The sequence below is a fragment of the Columba livia genome, chromosome 18 (genome assembly GCF_036013475.1).
Source record: "Columba livia isolate bColLiv1 breed racing homer chromosome 18, bColLiv1.pat.W.v2, whole genome shotgun sequence".
Classification (NCBI taxonomy): domain Eukaryota; kingdom Metazoa; phylum Chordata; class Aves; order Columbiformes; family Columbidae; genus Columba; species Columba livia.
In genome coordinates, this window is record NC_088619.1 from 10,218,103 (window position 1) to 10,224,105 (window position 6,003).

The 6,003-nt window shown below is 43.1% G+C and overlaps 1 long non-coding RNA gene across 2 annotated transcripts; it reads right to left on the bottom strand.

The window, feature by feature from the left end:
• Positions 1-266: 266 nt before the first annotated feature.
• On the bottom strand, positions 267-5,292 carry LOC135575777 (uncharacterized). 2 transcript variants are annotated; one of them, XR_010467067.1, is made up of 4 exons: positions 5,145-5,292; positions 4,027-4,135; positions 1,142-1,202; positions 267-405 (listed from the first exon to the last, which is right to left on the bottom strand). It is a non-coding gene; the product is annotated as an uncharacterized LOC135575777 (long non-coding RNA). The 2 variants fall into 2 exon arrangements; XR_010467066.1 differs by having other exon boundaries at positions 5,135-5,257.
• Positions 5,293-6,003: the final 711 nt, after the last annotated feature.

Consider the following 6,003-nt stretch of genomic DNA (forward strand, 5'->3'; position numbering starts at 1 on the left):
GTGACAAATGCCGTGAGTGGCAGGCAAGCCCAGCCCGACCCACCAGAACACTGCACGCTGGATTTGTCATGCAAATCAAAATGGAACCTGACATGCTCTTTGTTCATTTTCCTTTCAAAAAATCTACTTTAAATGCCTCCCATGTGCCTTGTTTTGGAAGCTGACATTCCAAATGCATCAGCGCAAATTAAGGGAGGGATCCATTACCGATAAAGACGTTGCGATGCAGAGAGTTTCACCAAATCTTATTGGGAAGGCTGGAGGGACAACGGCTGAGCTGGCACCTGTGGGGTCACGCTGCTGCCACTGCTCCTCTCTGAAGCCTCTTCACAAAATCTCCATCAGCAGGTCCTTGCAGGAGAAGTTCTGGGAAGCTTTCGCCGCTTAATATTTATAGATCATAGTCTGCAAGCAATGGATATGTTGCGAATTTAGAGTAATAACAGCGGTTTTGCCTTAAGTCTTGTCTCTGTTAAAATGCATGATGGTTAATGTGCATAAGGCAAATATTTAAATTATAAATTGATTTAGGTATATCTTATTTATTTCTGCTATTTTGCTGCCTGAGTGCATGAATTACAGCTTTTTATAAGATGCCACCAGATGTAGAGTATTTTACAGTTAACTTATACTATATAAAGATGCTTTTTAAACAATTGAGAGTGGTGTTCTGACCTCGTGAAAATATTTGGGAAATTTCCACTGACTTCAGTGGTTCATCCTTAGGGACACATTTTTAACAAAGCCCTCAAAGCATTTACTGAACATGTGGGGCTTTGCTTTAAAAATATATGAACACATCTGCTAATAAAGGAGCTTGGAATTTACTCTCAAAAATAGACTAACCCAAACTTTGGACTACATTAACTTTCCTAGTTTTGTAATTAAAACAGTTTACGTGATGGTTTGGTTTTGCCTCTGCCAAAACTGGCAGTCAATCTGCATGAACAGTGGTTTTACCCCTGCGGTTCCACTCTGAGCCTCCAAAAAATTATGTTTAAGACTATGCAATCAGTCGGCTGGACCGCTCCACACCTCCACTGATACTGGTACATGTACCTGTCCTATCCAGTTGTTGTTTTTTCCATTCTGATAGACAAATGCTTGTTTTTCTCAATGTATTGCAGCTTGTTGGCCTTACCCTGCAGCATTTGGTCTGAATGCTTCCAAGAATTCCATTAACTCATTTATCTCTTCTTCAGCTATTATTAATAAAAAAAAAAATAAATACATAAACGTTTTCATTCAATGCCTTAACAGAACTATTATCTGACAATTCACTCTTACGTATAGTGTATTAAAATAAAAAGGCAAGAACTTTACTTTCTCCTCTACATTGTGAACTTGAATTTTTATGAATGAAATTTCCCTGTTACTCAACTCATTTTGAGGCATTCCGGTTCTTCTCGCTTGCCCCAAGATTTGAACATCTACACACAAGGAATTTTCAGTGAAGGGGAGTGATGCCTCTGGAATGGTTTCCCTGCCAATTCACATCTGGTACTCAGTACAAGATCCATCTGCTCATTCAGGGTCTCCAGGGGCTTGTACAGTAGTGGCTGTAAGTACGGCTTTTAATTCGATTTTGTCGTTTGGCTGGTTAGTGAGTAGTTGACAGCCTGTCTAGAGGCAGCAGGGCAGTTGTAGTGAGTCAGTCACCATATTCTAGTTGCCAATTCATAATCCAGCAACTGACAGTCACATTTCAACAATTTAAAACTATATCAGTCATCTCCTCCATACTCCCAAATTGCCAACACCACAACATCTCTTGCTTAATTATGTTTAATTTAGTATTATTTCTTGCACGCACATCTGTACTTAGGAGTGTTGCCAGAGCTCTGTAGAACAGAGTTGTGCTAATCTTGCTTTACCTCACTAACCTGTCTGGGTTCAAAGAGAGGTGAAGTTGTGGCATGGCCTCGGGTGCCCTAGTACTACCATAAGTAATAAGGCAGGAAAAGATAGAGCTTTCTAGGGGCAAAGCCTCGCATCTTTAAAATGCAAAGATGTTAGCATCAGCACCAATTAATCTGCCATGCCAAAGGGTATTAATTATGCCACATACAGGTTTATTTCTCTTTCCAAAAAATAGGATAAGGATTGGTCACCGTTTACCTCCTGCTATGTTTCTCACCGCCTTCTTTGGAGATGGTAAAAGTACTTTGACCACAGTCATGGCAACAACTGATCAAATTATTAATACTTCTGGAGTATGGATAATTCAGATTATAGTGTGCAGAATCATACATTCCAAGCAGCATCCTGAAAACAAGATAAACTCTTGTAAAAGCCTTCTGAAGCAACACCTAGTATATAAACCCACAGAGAACATGTTAACTTTGGTATGAAACAGTTAGATAAGCTCTCCCATGTGTGAATTTTCTATACCTGTGCTAACTAGAAAAGATTTGGAAATAAGATCTCCCCTGATCTTATCATTTAAGTAATTCCTGATGATAAAATTCATAATTCTTATCTTATTAACCTGCACTCAGTTTAGCCCCAAAAGAAAGAACTGATCTCTGTTAAAACCTATCCCTTACTTAAAGCTGAAATTAATTTGTTTCATTTTACTATCTATTGGCATATTCATTGGCCCTCCTATATTTTTCTGTTTGGTTGATTGAAGCTTTCATTCTTGCACTGTCAACAGACTCTTTGGTGAGAATCTTCTGGTTATATCTGTATCTGCCTTAACTCTCACATCTTCCCAGCAGTTTCTCTTTGATCTCTGCATTTCTGAGTTCAGTCATTAAGTTTACATCAGAAGTTTTTTAGTTGCCATATCTTTCACAGTTTCCAGGACTCAATTAAGAGAACACAAATCCCGAAAGTTCACTTAGAATTGATAGCTTTGCTGGATCTCTGAAATTACAGTATGAACTAGCATGATTCCTATTCCATTTCCATGTATTAAGCATTATATGTCAAGACGTGGCTTTTTTCCCCCCTGTGGATTTTGTTTGGAATCATACATTAAGCATATTGTAGTGTGGGTGGGGATTTTTCTTTTTTATTTAATCACTGTAGGAGAGTAATGAAGAATAATGATGAGTATATAAAAGTAGTATATAATGAAAAATATATTAAAACATCACTAAGAGAACTCCAAGAAACAACTCCTGAGTACACATTTCTACTAAGTAATAATAACTAATAATCGTCACTTGTTGTTCACCACATGAATGCAGAAGATAGGTGACTCGGTGGTGCAAAACAAACTGCGCATTCACTTTTCACTCTCTGCAGTAACTCCAGACATGTAAGTGACCTGCTCACTGAAAGCTGCGCATTGTGGGTGCATTAAGATTCCCTGAGGGCCAAGTTCCTTGAGTACCATGCCCTGGAATACATTTGAACAACTCTGTACAAAAGCAGTTCCCAGCCAAACCGATGAATGAGAATCACAAGTGGCTGCTCTGTCAATCTTCCACACATGCTGCATTCAGGGCTGCACATCAGGACACTCGGGTTGCTGTGTAAGCTCTCAGCTCCTCTCTTTGCCATGCTGCAGGGCAGTTGTTCCCTTACAGTAAAGTTTCTCTTTTCTCAGTTCCCTGCTTATAAAAACAGGGCAGCACTAGACACTGGCATGCAGAAAAGCAAACTGAAACTGAGAGCTACCAGCCCAACGGCAATCTGATCCTGCCACCCTAAAAATACCCAACACTCGCCTGCCCGGTCTTGCACTGTTAACCAGAAAGCTGGAGCTACTCCCTTCCTCCAGTTGCAATATTATGTAGCCTCTGTTTACGAGAGACTGGGAAAACACAAAGTGGGAGTTGACTTCTGCTTTCCAAGTAGGTAGGGAAGTGCTTATCTCATGATTTCCACAGCCTGTTACTGCTGATCGACATCAAATCAGGCTGAAAATAAATATGAACTGAAAAAAATGAATCAATAACTACTGCACAAGAAATTAACTCAACATCTAGTGAAGTTTATTTGTGTAAAGAAAAGAAAGGGAAGCCCCTGAAATGGATCTGCGTTTGGAATATAGCAATATAGCTGTGGGACACGTACCTTTCCATCCGTGCACAAAACATTTTTGTCTCAGTCCTACAGCATTTGTGCGTCCTCACCTCTCACGGACAGCCTGGGTTTGGTGGGCTGGACAGGGAGAAGGCAGAACCTGGAACATGAAAACAAAGAATTTCAGATGTCACCACAGAAGGGGAGTGTGTCAGGTCTCTTCCATGCTGGATGCCCTTGAATCCCACTGAATGTGCTCATTAGCTCGAGGCCAAAATAAAGAAATGCAGCTAGCCAGAACACTCACTGTGGATTTGTTATTCTCAGCAATGCCCCAAATAGCAAACTTTATTTCCTTACAGATGTGACAGAACAGCGCTCCCTAATCAATACTGACACTGGCTTTCAGGATGGCCTGAATCAGTAAGTTTATATTCAGCTAGTAAGCACTATTATTACAAAGTTATCTTTCCAATTAAGTTCTCAGAAATTAAGCTAGATCTGTAGTATTCTTTCTTTAGTTAGTTACAATCTATATAGACAGATTCGTGTTTAAAGATGTGAGGACAACAGTGTAATTGTACCGACAGAACTTTCACTTACACCGAGCTCCACATACAAAGGTATTTATTTCCCCTTTAAAAAAGGATTTACTTTGTAAATATTCCTGTGCTTGGATATATACTAATTTGGAGGACTGGAAGCTAGAAAGTTAAGTAGTGTGGCTATAGGGTGACTACAGGTAACCAAGAAAAGCACACAACTATGAAATAAAGAAAAAAAGTAAGTGGTAGAAAATATACACACAACAACACATTTGTGTTGCACTGTCCAGTCCCACTCAAGGCTGGAGCCTCATCCTTAGTTCCTCTGCTCACAAGCTGATCCAATTCCAAAGTCAGAGATTTAATTGCCTATCTTTCTTACTCCTGTTTGGAAAGTTGCCCTCTGGCTCCTCCTCCTGGTTTTGAAATTTAGAAGGATGAAGCACCAGAAGCTTGTAAACAGTAGGGAGGAAACAGCGATAGGTTTTAAGCAATGAACAGCTTTCAAGGACAAAATTGCAGCTATCCAACATTTAGGAGCCTTTCTCACACCTAATGCAATATTTGTCACCTTTTCTCGCTTCGCACAGGGTATCACTGACCCCAAGATCAACCTCTGGTCACCTGAAGATGCTCTTCATTTGGTGTACGTCGCTAGTGAGTCTACAAGCTCAGAAAACTGGCAGATACCCAGCACACCAGAAGGGCCACTGGGAGGTGCCCGGTATCAGTCCGAGGGCCTGTCCTGAGGGGCTGATTCCAAACGTGTCCCCAGCCACACAGGGAAGCTGCCCGGGCTCCCCAGTACTCCATGGGTCCTCATCTGGTAAAGAAAGGCGGGAATAAAATCAGAGAGAAACGTTTGACATCAGACTTGGAGTCTCCCTGCACCTATGGGTGACTTCTTCTGCCACCATCTGAGGAAACTTCATGGTTAATTACGGTTAAAGCTACAGATACCAGCAGGACCTCGTGTCCGACCCAGTATAAGCGCTTTTACCACAAAAACGATACCGACTCATATGCAAGCTTCTATTTCGAATAATTTGCTTCTGAACGACCGAGCTCCTTCGGGCAGCAGAGCAGCCCCTCAGCGGCGTCGCCGGGCAGGGGGCACCTTCCCTCAGGCGAGAGAGCACCTGAGCGGCCGTGGAGGCGCCGGGACGTGCCGCGGGAAGGCGCACTGAAAGCGCGGTGCTCCGGGCAGCCCAGCGGGGCGGGCAGACCGCGGAGGAGCGGTGCGAAGGGAGGAGCAGGGGAACCGGAGCCGCGGCAGCGGCGCCCCCGGGTCGGTGAGGGGCGGCCCGCTCTACCCAGCATGCCCCGCGCCGCAGGGCGAGCGGCCCTTTCCCGCGAATTCAGTTCAAAGGCGGGGGAGGGGAGAAGCGCCAAGCGGCGGAGCGCACCGACCAACCAAACTCTTCCAGAACCATCCGTGCGTCACGCAGGGGTGGGCCCGGCGCGGGCCAATCAGGCGGTGCGG